General features: G+C 42.5%; 1 protein-coding gene and 1 pseudogene across 1 annotated transcript in view; one reads left to right on the top strand and one right to left on the bottom strand.

Annotated features, from left to right (window-relative positions):
- Positions 1-17,168, top strand: part of PLAC1 (placenta enriched 1) — a 231,529-nt gene that overhangs the window by 16,099 nt on the left and 198,262 nt on the right. The window lies entirely within an intron of this gene.
- On the bottom strand, positions 15,509-16,613 carry LOC143671414 (ubiquitin carboxyl-terminal hydrolase 12 pseudogene; annotated as a pseudogene).

Consider the following 17,168-nt stretch of genomic DNA (forward strand, 5'->3'; position numbering starts at 1 on the left):
AGTGCTGAGATGAGGTATACTGAGCTGCTTGGGCTGTGCTATATTGAGCTCTCTCATTTAAGCATCTACCCAATTAAATCAAACATCATTCATTGCAGCAGGCACACCTCCTAGCTGGCTACAGATGTAATCAGCAACAGATGAGGTTCACATGCCATTGGCTCATGTCCATAGCAATAGAACTAGCCACCTTCACCTAGCCAAGTTGACACCTGAACCTAACTACCACACTGGCTTATCACAGGCTTTCTGTCCCACGTTGCCAGGGAGATTTACACCCTTGGGAGTCGTGTCCCATGTAGCAGGGAAAGCAGTGAGTTCACATGCTAAATTGGCTTAGAGTGAGAGGCCATATCTGAACAACAAAAGAGGTTCTCTGGGGGTGACTCTTAGGCCTAATTTTAAGTAGGCGTAGCCTGACCTTTGCAGGGATAAGTTTCATAAGGGCGAACCCCAAGATCGAGGGCTCGGCCTATTGATTTGGTTGTCCCCACTGCTTGCGAGAATATCAGGAATTCTCCAAATGGGGAAGTTGAATTTTCCCCCTTTCTTCCCATTTCCCCAAGGAGAGTTTGCAAATACTTCTTTATTCACTGTTCAAATCACTCTGGGAAATAATATTCTTTTTGAAATAGGAAACAAACTGGAAGAATCTGGAAAAGATCATTATGCAGTTTCAGTGTAGAAAGCTATGCTTATGTGTGTCTCAGCAGGTATGTTACTATACCTTAAATATTTCCTAATAAATTCCATTGTTATTTCTAGAGAATTTAAGCCTTGATGTTATAAAATCTATTTGAAAGAATCTCACCAGACTGGTTGGGCCCCATCATGCCATGTGGTGTTTGGTGGTGTTTGGTTAGAGTGATCTGCCAGATTCTGTCGCTTATCCTCTGCTCATTCCCAGTGCTGGAGAGCTTTGGGGCAGCTATTTAACCCATTTCTGGTGGGGGTGGGACTTCCTTATACCACTGTGGAAACCCATTGCTATTTAACTAACACCCTTTCAAGATGCCACTGGAGGCCAGGGGCAGGAGATACTTATTGCAATATAGAGCCTACTTGTGGGAATGGGGAAAAATTAAAGAAACAAGCAGATAGGAATGGAAACTAATCAGCTAGGGTTTATCTGTGTGTCAACAACATCAAAAGAATTATGAATTGAAGAGACTTTAAAGTCCAGGTATTATAGGCGACAATTTAAAATCTTGATTTCTTCATAGAACTATCTCACCAAGGTCAAAAGTTTAATTTCAGGGATAAAAATACATACTTTGGCTAACTAGGCAATCATGTGCCTACGTCCATGTGAGTATTTGGTTCTTGTTTTCAATGCTGCCTAATACTCTTGGAAGAGAATGGATTATGTCAAAGCCCATGATGAGCAACCCTGATTAGAACTCTTCCTCTAACATGGAGATTTAGAAAGAGCACAAAAATTTCACTTTCTGTTTTCCAAAGGCCAAAAAGGGCAACATGACTTCTCCTCTATCCTATATAGTTCCAGCCAGGGCTTTAAAGAGAAATAAAATAGATGTTTAATTTTCAACTTGCCAATATCAGACCTAGGTGATTGACTTGCCATTTGTTTCATCCATCAAGAAAGGTGATATGCTATAAGATATCAAGATATTCCCCCTATTTTAATCCCTAAAACTAGGTTAATTCAACCTGATTGAGTAACCCCAGTAGCTACAACCAAATTAAGATTCTAAAGATGAAGATAAAATCACCAAAAGTAGAACCTGGTATTCCTCTCACATATAAGGACATTTTAGAATTTCAGTTCATTTATTCAGACATTTGTTAAATATCTCCCAAGACCTCTCTTGACTCCAAATATCTCTCATTGGTGGTGAGAAGACAGGAAATTCAAAAGCAGTATAAGATATGAATCCAGTGCCCCCAAATCTTGTACTCTAGTTGGGGTACAGATCTGAAGCTTCTAGATTCAAGAATAATGAAGAACTAAATTACATGGTCAGGATCAGAAGTGTGACTGGAATATTTCCTTAAAGAGAAGAGTACTAACATGGAAAGAACCCTGGACTAGGATATCTAAGGCCCTCAATGACTGGATCTCAGCCTTAACCTCTCTAAGGTTTCAGTTTGTTTTTCCACAAAATGGAGATAGTGCTACCTGCTAAACTGACTCCCTTAGAGCTTCTTTGAAAATTAAACAAAAGGGATGTTGTAGGTAAGAGTCTTGCCCAGGGCGAGAGACTATACTGGATAATTTTGGAAGTTCTTTCCAACTCTTCAGATTCCATGATTTTGTGGAAATTAATGTGAAACTGCTTTGAAAAGTATAAAGTGGTATAAAATGTAAATTTTTTGTCATTATCATTATAAATGTCCCTTTTGGGTTCCGAGGGACTGTTCTCCCTACATCTGCTCATGGGCCCATCCCATAGCAAGTTTCCTGTCTTACAGGCCAGAGTTCTCTTCTTGATTCCATAATTTTTCTTTTAAAAATCAATAAACTGAGTAACCAGAGGAGAATTTCCCAAGGAGGTTCCTACTATTTCCCCACTCTCACAGATATTTATCTTCTCTTTCCTGACAGAGTGCAAACTTCATTATAGGCCACTGAACAAAATCATGTCTTCTTTTAAAATCGTTAAGCTTGGTGACCAGGCAACTCAAAATATAGCAGGGTGTTTCCCAAGGAGGTTAGGTCCCCACTGTCCCCACTTCCTCTCCACATTATCTTTTTTTCCCACTAGAATGCAAGCTGCCAGACAAACCACTGGACAAATGCTCTTTTGGCCTCCTGGACAGGCCAACCTTAACCACAGGAAGCAAGCAAGTGAACAGGCCACTCAGTGCAGATTGGCAATGGGTTAATGAGAGGTTTCATTTAACTCTAGGTGGTCAGTGGTGTTCCACTTCACCTCTCCCAGAGTATGTCATTGTCCTATATGATAAGGCCCAAGGGCAATACTCAGAAAAGAATTTAATGTGTTATACTTCAACTATGTATAAATTCCTCTGTGCTTCTCTTGCACTTACAGCCTCCTCTCTACCATTCCTGTGACTTAGTATATACTATCTTAGGTTTATAATTTTCCCAAATGATATGGCATGTATCCCTCACTAAAATCCTTATAGTCCCTTGAATATCGAGCACAATATTCCATACACAAGTTTCACTTGATTTGAAAAACAAATTCCCAGTAATGTAGAAAATATGATCTTTCAAAGTATTTACAGTCCAAAAGGAATTATACTGATACTAATCCAAGAAATTTGGAAGTTTATTCACTTCCACCCTTTCACTTTGAATATTACAGATTGGTTTAACAGGCCACCAAGCCTCACTAATGTTAATGTCTGGTTACTTCTGGCAGTCTTGATGTTGGGATCTAAGGTGGAGTTTGGGCATTAGTTAGCCTTGCCAGTGACTGTGCTATATCATCTATAATATACGATATGTGATATAGCTAGTGGAGCCAAACAAGTCACTTGGAGAGTGAATTATTGGCTTCCCGGACAGAAAAGGTATTGGGTCAAATCCAAAAACAGCACTGAATTTTCCTACTCTGTGAGCAGCAAGAAGAATGAGGGCCAAGGTGACCACAATCCTATCTAGCCTCTACATCTGCATTTACCAAGATGTTTTTAAAGTCCTTGATGTTAACTCCAGAAAGTCAGTAAAAAATGGACCCAAAACTGAAAGATGTAGAGGGTGCCTTCCTGTCTCTTGGGACAATTAGGCAGCCTGCCAGCCTGGCCAGCTGAGGGAAAACAAGGCCACCTGCCCAGGGAGACAAAGCAGAGGTCAGACAAAGAACCGAAAACATTCTGCAAGAGAGATGGGAGTTTTGAAAAATTAAAACAGGGTCAGGGAGGAAGCCAGTGATAGCCTAAGCCACAGGCCTATGGTTGTATACCCTCTAGAACAGGGTGTCACACTGAGCTCCACAAGTATTCCAGCATTGTCCGTGGTCAATGTGTGGAACCCTCAATCTTGGTTTTTATGAAGCTTTAGTGTCTCAGGCTGATTCATTTAAAAATCAACAAAAAACAGTAGAGGGGTGGGGAAGGGAAGATATTTTAGAGGCTTCTAACCTCCCTGTGAAACCAAAGCTAGTTTTTTAACCTAGCACCTTCAAACAAAGGGAGAACATATTAGCTTCCTTCTGGGAAAGGAAGGAACCAGGCTTACTGTGGTTTGAGTAGTGTTTGCTACTGAGGCATTATTAATCAGGGTCCTGACATAGCTGGAAAGGGCTGGTTTCCTCTTCATGTATAGCATCATAAAGGGGGCACAGCATTCAAACAAAAGGCCAAGGAAACCTCTCCCAAAGATCCTATCAACTACAGTTATGGACCAAGGAGTCTGGCCAGAAGGGAAAGCCCATTTTAGAAAAGTACCCTGTTTTTCCAGGCAGTGACGTTCCTGTTTCTCCGGAAATGATTATAGTTTCAAAGAGGTCACTGGTGTAGACCTAAGCCTCAGCTGGCTTTCAGGGAGTGGCCACTTATTCGTGGTAGGGTTATTTTTCATTATCCCCAGCATTAAGGAGCATAAGTACCCTACACTTAAGATGGTGGCCATTTTGGTTTGAGTCCCCACCAAGCATCTGTGACATTGTATAGAAAAAGTATAGTTTTGGGGATTGCTTCCAGCTCCAGTGTATAGAGTCTAATTGGTCCAAGCCAATCTTGGTAGTGCCATGCCCCTGGCCAATGATTGTCTCAGACATACCTGGCTACGAGGATTAGTTTGGGAATGGGCATGTGACCCAGTTCATGGCAAAGAGAGATGAGGGAAAGTCTGTTAAGAAAGAGGTCACTCTGCCTCCATATGTTTTCATACATGCATATAAAGTCTGAAACTGCTGCAGACATTTCATACAAGTGTGAGGATGAAGCAAACTCAAGGAGAAGGTCAGGACAAAGAGACAAGAAGGGAAAAGGAGCTGGGGCTACCATATTATGTTGAGCCTGTAGCCCACCTATCTCTGGACTTTCAGTTTTGTGAGCCAGTAGCTTTCTGATTTTGGAGGGGTAGATGGTGATGAGACAGGCTGGCTGGTCACTAAGACAGGAACTCCCAGATCACTCAGCAGTGACTGGGCCCTGGGAGACTGATAACACGCTAACTGCACTTACAGGAGACCATATCCAGAACACCAGTCTATTCTTTGACAATTGAAGGTATGCCTTTCTAGTGCCTGGAATACCTGTGTCCTCTAACTTCCTTTCCTAGTATCTTTTTCCTAAGAAACTAAGTTGGTGATAATAATAGCAACAACAGCAAAATAAAACCTCCCCAAAACGATAATAATTAGCTTAATTTTCTCAAGTTCACACAGCTAGTAAATAACAGAGCACAGGATTTAGGCTCTGATCTATCCAAGTCCAGTGCCCCAACTCTTAACTACTCATTTATCTAGCCTCTGGTGGCAATTAGTATGTTATTATGATTTAAAAAATAAAAAACAATAGCAAACTGTTAGTGAGCTCCAGCTATATGGCTGACCCTGCCCTAAGTACTCCACATGTATTACCTAATTGAATCCTTACCACAATCCAGTAGGAGTAGGCATTGTTATTATAGTTCCCATTTTACAAATGAGGAAACTGAGGCTCGGAGAAGTTAAGTAAATCCCCAAGGTCATATGGGTAATAAGTGGGCTATATGGGTAATAAATCTAGAGTAACTACTATTCTTTAAGGAATCATAATCAAGGGAGGATGGAGAAGAATAGCGCCTGAGGCGTTTCCTCTGTTTCTACTCAAAATATACCTTTCTGGGGTGGGCCACAGTGGCTTAGCAGGCAGAGTTCTTGCCTGCCATGCTGGAGACCCAGGTTTGATTCCTGGTGCCTGCCCATGTGAGAAGAAAAAATTATATATATTTATTATATATAATAAATATATATAATAAAATATTGTTTTTATACCTTTCTGATGGCCCAAAGAACTTGGCAGTGCTGTATACTTACTAGCAGTTTTCTTACAATCCCAATTTTTTCAGTAGTCACGCTCATTTACCAAAAACTCTTGTTAACCACATCAAGACAAGAACTGATTTTGTATTTGTTGACCTTTTCAACTGATGCCTTAATGATGGAGATTTTCGGAACCATTCTCAGTCTCTGGCTGATTTTGTGATTGGGTCTTTTTAGCACCCATAGTTGGATTTTTTTTTTTTTTTTTGGTTAATGTCGGTTTCAGAGGGAGAAATTGAAACTGTTTCTGCATCCTAGAAGTCCACCTGATTTGTATCCCATAGACCTATCTGTATTGTGTTCAGCAGTTTTGCGATGTTGTATTGCTCCATTCTTGCCTGAATTGTACATCTTGGCACCAAATTAAGTTTCTTTTGGTTCTTTATTGTATCTCTGTTTTCAAATTAAATTGTTTGAATTGTTTTATGTTTGGACATTCTCTCTTTCCCTGCAAAATGTCCAACTTTTTGCGGGTACTGACTGTTTTCTGCTTCCTACATATTTCCCACAGCACCAAACAGAATGTCAAGCACATAGTAAGCATTCAGTGAATGCTGATGGAATTGAATTATGAACTATTGTCTCATGTTCAGTCTTTCCTCAAGGGCCTTCAGTTAGAACATTTGGCCAGAATACCATACAGACAAACCTAAATTAGAGAAAAACATGCACTATATGTTAGAATCAAGGTTTCAGGTTCAGAATTTTTGCATTACCAAATGCTTCTGACTTCTTTTCAAATCAGTTAGTTATTATCTGGTCTCACAAGCCTTGCCTTTCTTTTCATAGCTTCTAGGTGAGAATTTTCTTTTCTTTGCCCCTTAATTTCACATTTTACTCTCTCAAACAATCTTTGGATGTTTTCCTTCTTGATGAAGAAGTTACCATGGTGGTCATCCCATAGTGGCTTTATGTGGAACATGTATCATCTCACTTCTGTCTTCACTTTTTTTTTTTAACATTGCCAGCTGCATGTAGATGACAACAGCTCGAAGGTGACAACAGAAATCCAAGGCCCAGACCTTGTCTTTGTAGTTTATACTCTAAAAGGGGAAAGGCAGAAGGAAACACACACACATTTGAAGATTCCAGTATAGGAGGGGACTCAGAAGGGTCATCAGTTTTAACCTAATTAAGCCCCTTATGGAAGGCAGTAGCCAGTCATTGCCAAAATTTTGCTTAGTCCTGCTTCAGACTTCAAAACCTCTCTCATAGTTGAAAGGAGAAGAACCCTGTAAACCATTGTCTTTTCTTCTGACTCCATGCCCCAGACAATGCAGCCAGGGCAGGGCCAAAGGGAGAAGGTCACTTTCATCATGGGAGGCAACGATTTGTCCTATCTGCCCACTGTCAAGTTCAAAAATTGGATACAAACAACAAATGGCCTCTTTTAAGAAGACATGCATGAGAAATGACTTATGGGAGGGTGGAAAAAAGTCCTTTCCCACTCCCCCATCCTTCAGTCCTGTGCCTCTCTGCACCTGTGACTATTTGAAACCTCCCCCCTGCCAGCTTTGTTTCTCAGTAATCCCTGCTAAGGGAATTTGGGCCTGCACTCCACAGCCACTTGCATCTGCACTTGGCTTTCACCTTGAGTCCACAGTTCTGGCGAGTACTGACTTCTTCGAAACCAGTATGAGCAGAGTGCAAGTTCAAAATCATCTGCCTGGGGTTGGAAAGAGTGGAAAATGGGAGACATGCTCATTTTTGAGGCATCTCATTCTTTTGGAATAAATCTGAAACCTCCACTGGTTTGTTATTTGAAGGCTGCCAAGTGTGTTCTTTTTTCCAAGATTGAGGAAACCATCTTTGAAACTCATTCTTAGTAACACATAAACTGTATTCAGTGCTTCTCCCACTCACTGCAAAGTTACCAGATAAATTGGGTCAGGGTCTGGCTTATTATTATTATTACTGGTGTTTATCACAAAAAAATTCATAACTATTCCACTTTGAGAAGGAAAAAAGGGGTATAAGTCGCTCTGTTAGTCCTCCATAATTGAGTATGTCTAGTCATTACCCAAAACTTCCGGATAGTTCCTGCCCCGGAGATTTGTTGCCGACTTAACTACCCTGATACCTACTTCATTAAAAAGAAAAACATGAAAAAATCATGTCTGCTCGTTGTTTCTGACATTTTTTTCTTACAAAGCTCCCCTCACCATACTTCAGTGGAGGGAAAGACAGTGATTATACATCTGTTGGAGGTATACACTTTTGATTTGGTGAAAAGGGCTTCCTGTTATGAAACACAGCTTAAACATAAACATAAAGCCTCATAAAGCCAGCCTCCATTTACTCAAAATGGTGGTTAATTGGAAACTAGATTATAGAAGCCTAGATTTTAAAAACTGAAGTGTAATATACATATTAAAAAGTGCCCAAATCATGAGAGTACAGCTTGATGAATTTTTACAAGATGAACATAGCCATGTAGCCAGTACCCACATTAAGAAACAGAACACTCCCCAACCTCATACATTTCCTACCTCTGCCATAACAAATCACCACAAACGTGGTGGCTTAAAACAACAGAGATTTATTCTCTCACAGTTCTGGAGGTCAGAAGTTTGAAATCAATTTGTTGGCAGAGCCACACCCCCTCCAATGTCTCTAGAGCAGAATCCTTCCTTGCCTCTTCCAGGTTCTGGTGGCTCCAGGCATCTCTTGTTTTATGGCTACATAAATTCAATTTCTGTCTCCATCTTCATGTGGCCTTCTCCTCTTTATGCCTCAGCTCTGTGTGTCTCTTATAAGGATACTTCTCATTGGATTTAGGGCCTACCTAGATAATCCAGGATGATTTCATCTCAAGATGCTTAATTTAATTACATCTGCGAGGACCCTTTTTCCAAATAAGTTCACATTCACAGGTTCCAGGACATGGATATATCTTTCTGGGGGCCACCATTCAACCCACTACACCACCTCAAGCCTCCTCCTAGCCACTCCCCCATCAAATCTACTGATCATAGATTATCTTCGTCTGCATTTGAATTTTATATAAAATGGAACCATATTTGATGTGCTCTTTCATGGGTAGCTTCTTTTGCCAGCATCATGCTTATGGGACTTATCTACATGATTGCTTATAGCTGTAGATCATTCATTCTCATTGCTGTATAGTATTCCACTGAGTGGCTCTATCAAAATTTATCCATTATTCTTTTGGTGGACATTTGGGTTTTCAATGTTGGACTAATATTATGAATATTTCTAGAGCACATGTGCCTGCATTTCTATTGGGCATAGTAAAGAGTAGAATTGCTGTGTCCTAAGGTGTATGTTCAGCTTTAGTAGGTAATGCTAAATAGTTATGGCTCTTTTTTTTTTTTTTTTTTTTTTTTGGCATGAGCAGGCTCTGGGAATCGAGCCCAGGTCTCTGGCGGTAGGCAAGAATTCTGCCACTGAGCCACCGCTGCACTGCCCTAAATAATTATAGACTTTTACAGTTAGGATGAACCTTTGAGGTCAAAACTAGATGCCTCATTTAAATAAATATTAAATGATTCCAAATACACTTAATTCAAAGTCCATTGTTTTCCCCAGCCCAAGACTGTCATTCTGGCTTGAGTGTCCCGTCAAGGTGGAGGATCAAAATCATGCTGCACTGTCTTTGTCAAATCACAAAAGGGAAAGAGAGCTTAGTGGTGGTGGTGGCCATTGGGAAAGGCAAGAAGCAAATCGTGTGACCAAGAGTGTTAGCTGGAGTTAATCGGCTTCCTGCCTGCATTTGGATCTCTTGTTTGCTCCAGGAATCAGCTGGCTCAGGATCAAGTGTCTTGAGCAGATTCTCTCTTCTTCATTTTTGTGGGCAGAGTAGTGATGTGTGCCTAGCTAAGAGCATATGTATGAAGCTTTCATTTAAAGAAGTTTCCATTTCAGAAAAGAGTCTCATCTTTTGTATCCTGGGCTAAGAAAAGCCAAAAGCTGGGCAGACCACAGTGGCTTAGCAGGCAGAGTTCTCACCTTCCATGCCAGAAGACCCGGGTTCGATTCCTGGTGTCTGCCCATGCAAAAAAAAAAGCAGCTCCTAGTCAAATGAAAACCAATTTTAAAAGATAGCTCCCCTCAACCCTGCCAGGTTATTTTTTAAGATGCTATATAGTGTAATTAAACTACTGCTTCATAAAGTTGTTTCATCAGGAACTTCAGTTTCCCCAGGAAGAGATGAAAATGAACTCAATGTTTCATGTCACCATTCCCACGATTCTTAAAAAATCATGTTTGTGTTCCACAGCACAATATGAAACATCTCTTGTGGATGAAGAGTTGTTTTACCTCAGGATAGATACCAAGGCAACTGAATCTATCTACAACGACAATTTTAAGTGTATTTTAAGCATTAATTCTTCATATAGATTACTAGGCATGTTTGACTCCAACCATATTTTCTCACATAATGATTTCTTTTAAATCTCCTAATTATTCCATTCTGTTGAATACCATCTGTCCTGCTGAGGGACAATTGTGTCTAAACAAATCAACAGATTTTGCGTCATTGTCTAAATATGAGGGAGAAACAGCCCCCAAACTATACTCTGGCACTTTGGTAGAAATTAACAGAGTTCTAAATCCCACATCGGGAATGCCTCATCTCTAACTCCACTGGAAGTTAACTTTCATAACTCGTGGAGTCCAAAACAAAGCCAAATGAATTTTGGAAAGGTCAGTGGGAAAGGGATTGTGGTGGAACTTTCCCAGAGAACGTTTGAGCCTTTGCTCCATGAGCTGTCTGGTCACCCGAACAGTTTGTACTTTTCAGTGAGGGTGGGAGAGAGTGCAGAAACATTTCTTCTTGCCCCGCACCTCGCTCCAGGGGGACTTGAAACCTGTGATTTGCTCAGCTTGTTTGGAGGCAGCCATCTCGCAAGTGTATTTATGCCAGGTCCCTTGGAGGCACCTTGGAGAATGCGCACAGCATCTGTGGGAAAAAAATTGCCGTCAGTTGTCTGTCTTGTGTCTTGTTTTTTAGAGAACTGCTGGGAAAGCCAGTTGCAGGCACCCCAGACTGTAGTGCTTCTGCTAAGAGCCTGCAGAAGTTGCTGTTAAGCATGCTACCTTCCAACAATAATTGACCTTTTTCCTTTTAGGGATTTTTTTTTCTCACTCTCTCTGTCTTGTTCTCACTACTCTCCCCCCTCAACTTAGTTTTCCCTTCGTGTGTTTATATCTTCCCTCGAAGATGTGGCCAAGAAACCCTGGTGGCTCTCAGGGTTAAGAACAGAGGTCAAGTCCACTGGTCTGAGGTTAACCAGCAGTTCTGAGAAATCAGTAAGTTCCTGAAGATACTTTTCCTCCCTCTATGATTCTCTCAGCCTTGCTCTCCCCTACTTTGTAATCCACAGCCTCTTTTTATAATGCTCACTTCTAAACCAGTTCAACCTAAGACTGTGAGCATCTGCCTTCACCTAACTCTGATTCAATGCCCAACCAAAAGGGACCAGAAAGAAGGAATAGGCTCTATTCAGCCCCCTGCCTGATTTCCCCTAGACCCAACTAGCTTTTTTAGAGGCCTTGGTGTGACTAGAGTTGCACATCTTCCCTCCCAGGCGATGCCAGGGGAAGGATAAAAAAAAAAAAACATTATAGTGTTGGGAACTGGCGGTGTTTCTAATCAGGTGGTGGGCACATTAGCGCACACACACTTCCTGGCCTCTTCCTGGCCCCTGTCCAGAACCCCAGCAAGCTAATCACAAGGAAAATGACTGTGGGTGTGAGTGTGAAGGGCAAATGGGGAGGCAGCTTGCTTCAGAATTAGCCTGCAGCATCTCCTTCTCTAACTGCCATCCAGTACTGGACATGGTAGCCATACCAGTTCACACCCCGGATCGGCTTGGGAATATGAATGGAAAGAAGGGAGATCCCCAGGCAGGCAAGCAGCTGTCCCTCTGGTTAATTATTGGGATCCACAAGCCCATCCCCATCGCCAGGGCTCCAGTGTCGAAATGATGAAATAGGTGATTAAAGGCCTTGGAGGCCAGTCCACACTGCAGCTTTGTCTGGAGTGTTCCAATGACAAGTGTTATTAGTCCACTAATCATAACACTGCCTGCGGTGGAATTTCCTTGGGAAGGAGTGGGGCAGCGCCTCCATGCTAGAGGGCTGCACTGCATGAAAATACTAACACATCACAATTGGCTGTTCTGTGGGAAGGCCATTCCAACATCCAATTCAGGAAGTAGGTCACCAGGCTGCAAGATGCAGTGTTATTTTGATTTACTTCCTTAGACTTTTGCAGCTTTTACTTGCTTCTCTCTGGGTAAAATCAGGCTCCTCTGAGTTACTGGCTTCCAGAGTGCCACACAGTGAAAGATGCAAGCAGGTTCTTATAGTAAAAGTGTGGTTTTTCCGTAGTTAGTTTTGCAGGATCAACTTGCTTCTACGACTAAAATCACAGTGCCCTTCAAGATACCACTCACCTTGATCCCTTTCAGTGGGATCTCCCAGAGGTTGGGGGCCATGGCTTCTAGGAGCCTGCAGCTGTGCCTGACAGACAACAAATGTTTAGTGAGAGGATGAAGAGATACAAACGGGTTGGAGGGCGCCAGAGCCTTCTCAATAATGAGCATAGCAAAGCTTCGATTTCCAAGGATCTTGGGAGGACAAGATGTACTCATTTGGAATATCACATTGCCAGGGCTGTTACTACCAGCTGTTGGATGCAGGGACCACCCTGTTGGAGGGGTCGGGGACCCGGCCAACCCTTTCTTTTATTTTATACCTCTGTTCGCTTGGGCCTTGAGAAGCAGGAGGCAGGGGGGCTTTGGGGCTCTATCATCAAGCAGCTGCCTCTTCTTTCCTGGATCAGTCTAGAGTTCCCCCCGATTTTTCCTAAACCCAAGCAGTTGTCTGCTGCCTTGGAGTGTCAACAAAGGGTATTTGTGGGTCCATGGGTATTTGCAGATTTCACATCGGGCAGAAGCTTATATTTCCTTTTTTTTTTCTTTTTTTTAAGATTAACAGATGATCTAACACGGGGGTTCTGGAAACTTGCCCCCTGTCTCTTTTTGTTTTTAACCATTCAACTGCTGGATATTTTTATTTTCACATCTTTCTCAATGTCCAGAGATGTATTTTATTGGGACATCAATTCTGGACTCCAGCTTGCCTGCCCAGAGATGCCACCCTAATGCAGTCTTTTAGGAGACAAACAGTTGTGCAAAACAGTGCAATGGAACATTGAGATACCAATGGAAAGACTTGAAGACTTCTCTTGAGGAGCAAAGCCAGAGGGATTGCCCTCTCTCTGCCCCGTCCCCCACCCCCCATTAATCATGACTTATCTAGCCAAATAGAAAAGGTTTCTTTGTAATAAACCCCCCTTGGCATGTCTTCTATTTCATTGCACACTAGACTTGAGAAGAGATTCACGGCCTTTAAAAATTCTGTGAAGCCTGTTAAACAGGTTACATATTTCCCTTCTTCAACTGTTCTTTTACGTACATGTGTGTATGTATGTATGTATTTATAAATCTTTAGAGCAGAGGTCCTCACACTAAAGTAAGTAACTGGAGTCAAATTTACAGTCACTCTAGAACTGCCACGCGGTTATTGCGTGCACTGCAGAGACAAAAGATATGACTCTCCATTCATGAAAGCAAGCCTCAGGAAGCTCCCCAGGAGGCAGTAGGGCAGAATGGTTACACAGGCCCTGACGTAAGGAGACTGGGGTTTGATTCCCAGCCTTGCTGCTACTAGTTGTGTGAGGCTAGGCAAGTTCTGAGCCCATTTCCAACACTCCAGAAGAAAACAAGAGTTCTTTGCACAGAAGTGTTGGGAAGGCTAAAGGAGAAAATGTAGGTGATGTGCTTTGTTAGTCGAGTCTTGGAAATGACTAAAGAGGTCACTGAATTTTGACTTTTCTCATTTGGAAAACTCCCTCCTTGGCTTTGTGTCCTGTTTCCTGTTTAATAGCAACTGAAGGAGCCACAGGAGCTACCCCCCACCCCCAGCTGAGTCTAGATATTTCCAAGGCTCCATTTGGAATGGGATGGCCCCAGCAGTCCAGGGGGTGGGAGGCTGGAGGGAGGCAGGCATTATTCTCTGGGTTGCAGCTGTGGCAGCCAGTACAGTATCCCCCACATGCCAGATGAATCAAGCTGAGGGCCAGATCTGGGCTGCGGGCCAGAGGTTCCCCACCCTGATTTATAGTGTGGACAGAGATGTGGGTGTTTTGTGAATATATTTTGATGATGATAAAAAGGAGAGAGAGGGAGAGAGAGAAGGAAAAAAAAAACACCATTCCTTAAAAATGTGCTGAGGGAGGGAGGTTCAGGCCTATCTGCAAGATTAGCAGCAGCAACTTGTTAGAAAGAGGCCCCAGGGAAGAGCAGCCTGTGATAGGCAAAGCCCCCTTGAAACCAGTGAATTGTGAATGAGGCCCCTGTATGCCAGCCATCAGGGGTAGATTAGGCCTGCTGTCCCCTCTGCAGGTGTGGAGTAAGGGGACTAAGCCTGCATTTTAACTCTGCAGGCCCCCAAGAACAGTGAGAGGGAACACCAGGCTTGCTGGGTTCTGGGGAGACCCCAATGCCCCAGCTTCCCTGGTGCAAACAATCCCTAGGAACCAGTCAGGCATTGCCTTTGGGGTCTGACCTAGGTCACTGCCAATGGGCTGAGAATAGTAGGCCAAGTGTGGGAAGGCGGCCCGGGATAGAGTTTGGTGGGTGGGAGGGAACACCCATATCAGGGATTTATTCTTAACCTTCAACCCAACACACTTGAAAGGGCTTCCAACTCTGTGGCCAGTGAAGCAGGTTGGGACTGATGGCAGGGGCTTCCTCTAGAAAGTTTTCCCACCCAGACAACACAGAACTAGGCAGAGCCCTCCTTGCTTTACTTTGACAAGTCAGGCACAGCTGTCCTGGCTAATTATCTTTCATCCAGGAAAGAAACTCACCCAGGTTTCCTTGGATCCATAAGGATCTTTGAAGACAAGAGATTTTTATTCTCCAAAGGTGAGGCCGCTAAACAGAGATCATACTGGAGGGCATGGCATGTAAAATCACGTTGGTCTGCAAACATTTTTTTCCAAGGGCAGGGCAGTGAACACTTTCATGCCAATAACCTGTAGTATCTGACAAGTACAATTTGTTTTTTGGGTTTTTTTTTTCTTTTATTTTTTGCACTTCCTCATTTGGTCTCTGAGGAAACAGTTCCAGTCACTCCCTAGTACCTCCCCCATCCCCATTATCGCCTAGCCCAGGGCTTTGGGGAAACATACTGCCTGTGTGCACATCATCATGCACTCCATATTTCCCTACCCCAGTCCAGATGATAAAGAAAACTCAACCAACAAAGAAGTCCAAAGGAGAAAGACAAGTCTCTATTTCTGTTTGGCGGCCCCTGTTTCCTTCAAACCCAACACAATTGTTTTCTTTTTCTTTTTTGTGAACCCATAGTCTTTGCTTTATTGTGTGCAAAGTGTGCTACTGCCCCCTGAGCTTCCTGCATTTCTCTTTTCTTGAAAAATCAGTGCTTGATCCTGTCCAAAATAATCAGAGAAGAAGTGAGACAGAAAGTATCTCTCCATCACAGTTCCCTATTCAGTCCCTAGACTGATAGAAAAGGATGTAACTAGACTCAGAGTTCTTTGAGCAATCTGATGCCAACCCATAGAATTAGTCAATGGTTTGTGCGTTCATTTTTTTCTACAATGTAGTCATCAAATAACAACCAAAAATCATGACTCTTAACTACTGCAATATAATGGCCTCGATTTGGGACCACTTCCACAGAGAATCACAACAGCAATAACGTGCATTCTATCAGGATTGGTTGCATCTCCCATAGTGTTAAACAGACGAAGTTCTAGAGGGAAAACTACCAAGTAAGAAAGTTTTGTATATCGATGAAGTTGATCCAGATATTAAAATCTCTTCAGCTGTAGAGCTAGAATCAGGTTTTTAACTTTCATCCATTTGTGTGCTTCCTGTTTGGAACACTCTTCAAGGTAATATTTTAGTACTCACTGCACAGGTTCTCTGTGTTGCTAAAACCCCTTAAGCAGTGGGTAATTGATGTGTTTTGTTCCACATCAGCAAAAGGGTCTAAAAATTCTTCATCTTTGCTGCTTATAGTTTCACAAGTAAGACATCTGGTTTCATTCCTTGAAATTCCCTGAAAAAAATCTCATGAACCCACACTGGGTCTGGTGCGCTGTTATTGTTTTCACTGGCAATATTGCCATTTGGTAAATGGCCATTTTTGCTTTTCCTGCTTTCTCTCTTCTTGTAACATATCAGCAATTATATTTAGTAGGTAGTTTAAAAATTCATGGGCTTCTTGCTGCATGTAGTTATCAGAAAGCTCATTTTCTTTCTGTAATCTTGCTATGAACTTCTTGGGATGTATTACTCCAAGCTTTTTCTTCTGAGCCGTCATGCCACGGAAGAGATCTGCCAAACAAGAAGGTTCTCCTTCTTCCTAGGTTGACTCTTGTATGCTAGAACTTTTTCACGAAATGAACACAAAAATAAAGTGCTTGAAGAACTGAATTGCAGTGACAGATATTCCCCATTCCCCAAATAATCCAAAAGAGTACTCATTGACTGGAAACTGTTCTGGACCAATCTCTTTCTCTAATGCCGAGGCAATGACGCCCATGGTGCAGTTGGAGGCGAATTTGGAGACGGTCTTTAGGTTTTGCATCCACCTAGCACCATCTTCTACCCAATCACAGCGGTGGCGGGCGCCAGAGGAGGGAGCCTGGTCTCTCCCTACTGCTGCAGCCTCGGGCTGACCGAACCACCGCTGCTGCTCTGGCTCTCAGAATTGTTTGTTGTTGTTGTTTCGTAGCCTTGTGTGTGTGTGTGTGTGTGTGTGTGTGTGTTTGCACATAGCTCTTTTATGTGTTCACTTCACCAAAACACAAACCAACCACACCCAAAAAGCCAACCTTGGGTTACTTTTAGAGCCTACAATGATTTCCCCCAACAGGCAGACGTTCTCCTGCCTTGAGCCCTGGAAGGTCTCTGCTTTATATCTAGGATAAGAAATAAGACTCCAGGAGAGGTTCTGGTCTATTTCACTCAGGGCTGGCTCCTTTGCAGGATGGTGAGAAGCCCCCTGAAATGAAATAAAATGGCTCTCAGGCTCTTCTTTTTGAATTTCCCATTTCCTGCCTCCAAGCTCAACAAAGGTCTTGTGTATGGAGTATGTGTGTGTGTGTGTGTGTATGATGGCTGGATAATGCACACAGGATCT

This window comes from Tamandua tetradactyla, chromosome X, assembly GCF_023851605.1.
Source record: "Tamandua tetradactyla isolate mTamTet1 chromosome X, mTamTet1.pri, whole genome shotgun sequence".
In the NCBI taxonomy this organism is placed as follows: domain Eukaryota; kingdom Metazoa; phylum Chordata; class Mammalia; order Pilosa; family Myrmecophagidae; genus Tamandua; species Tamandua tetradactyla.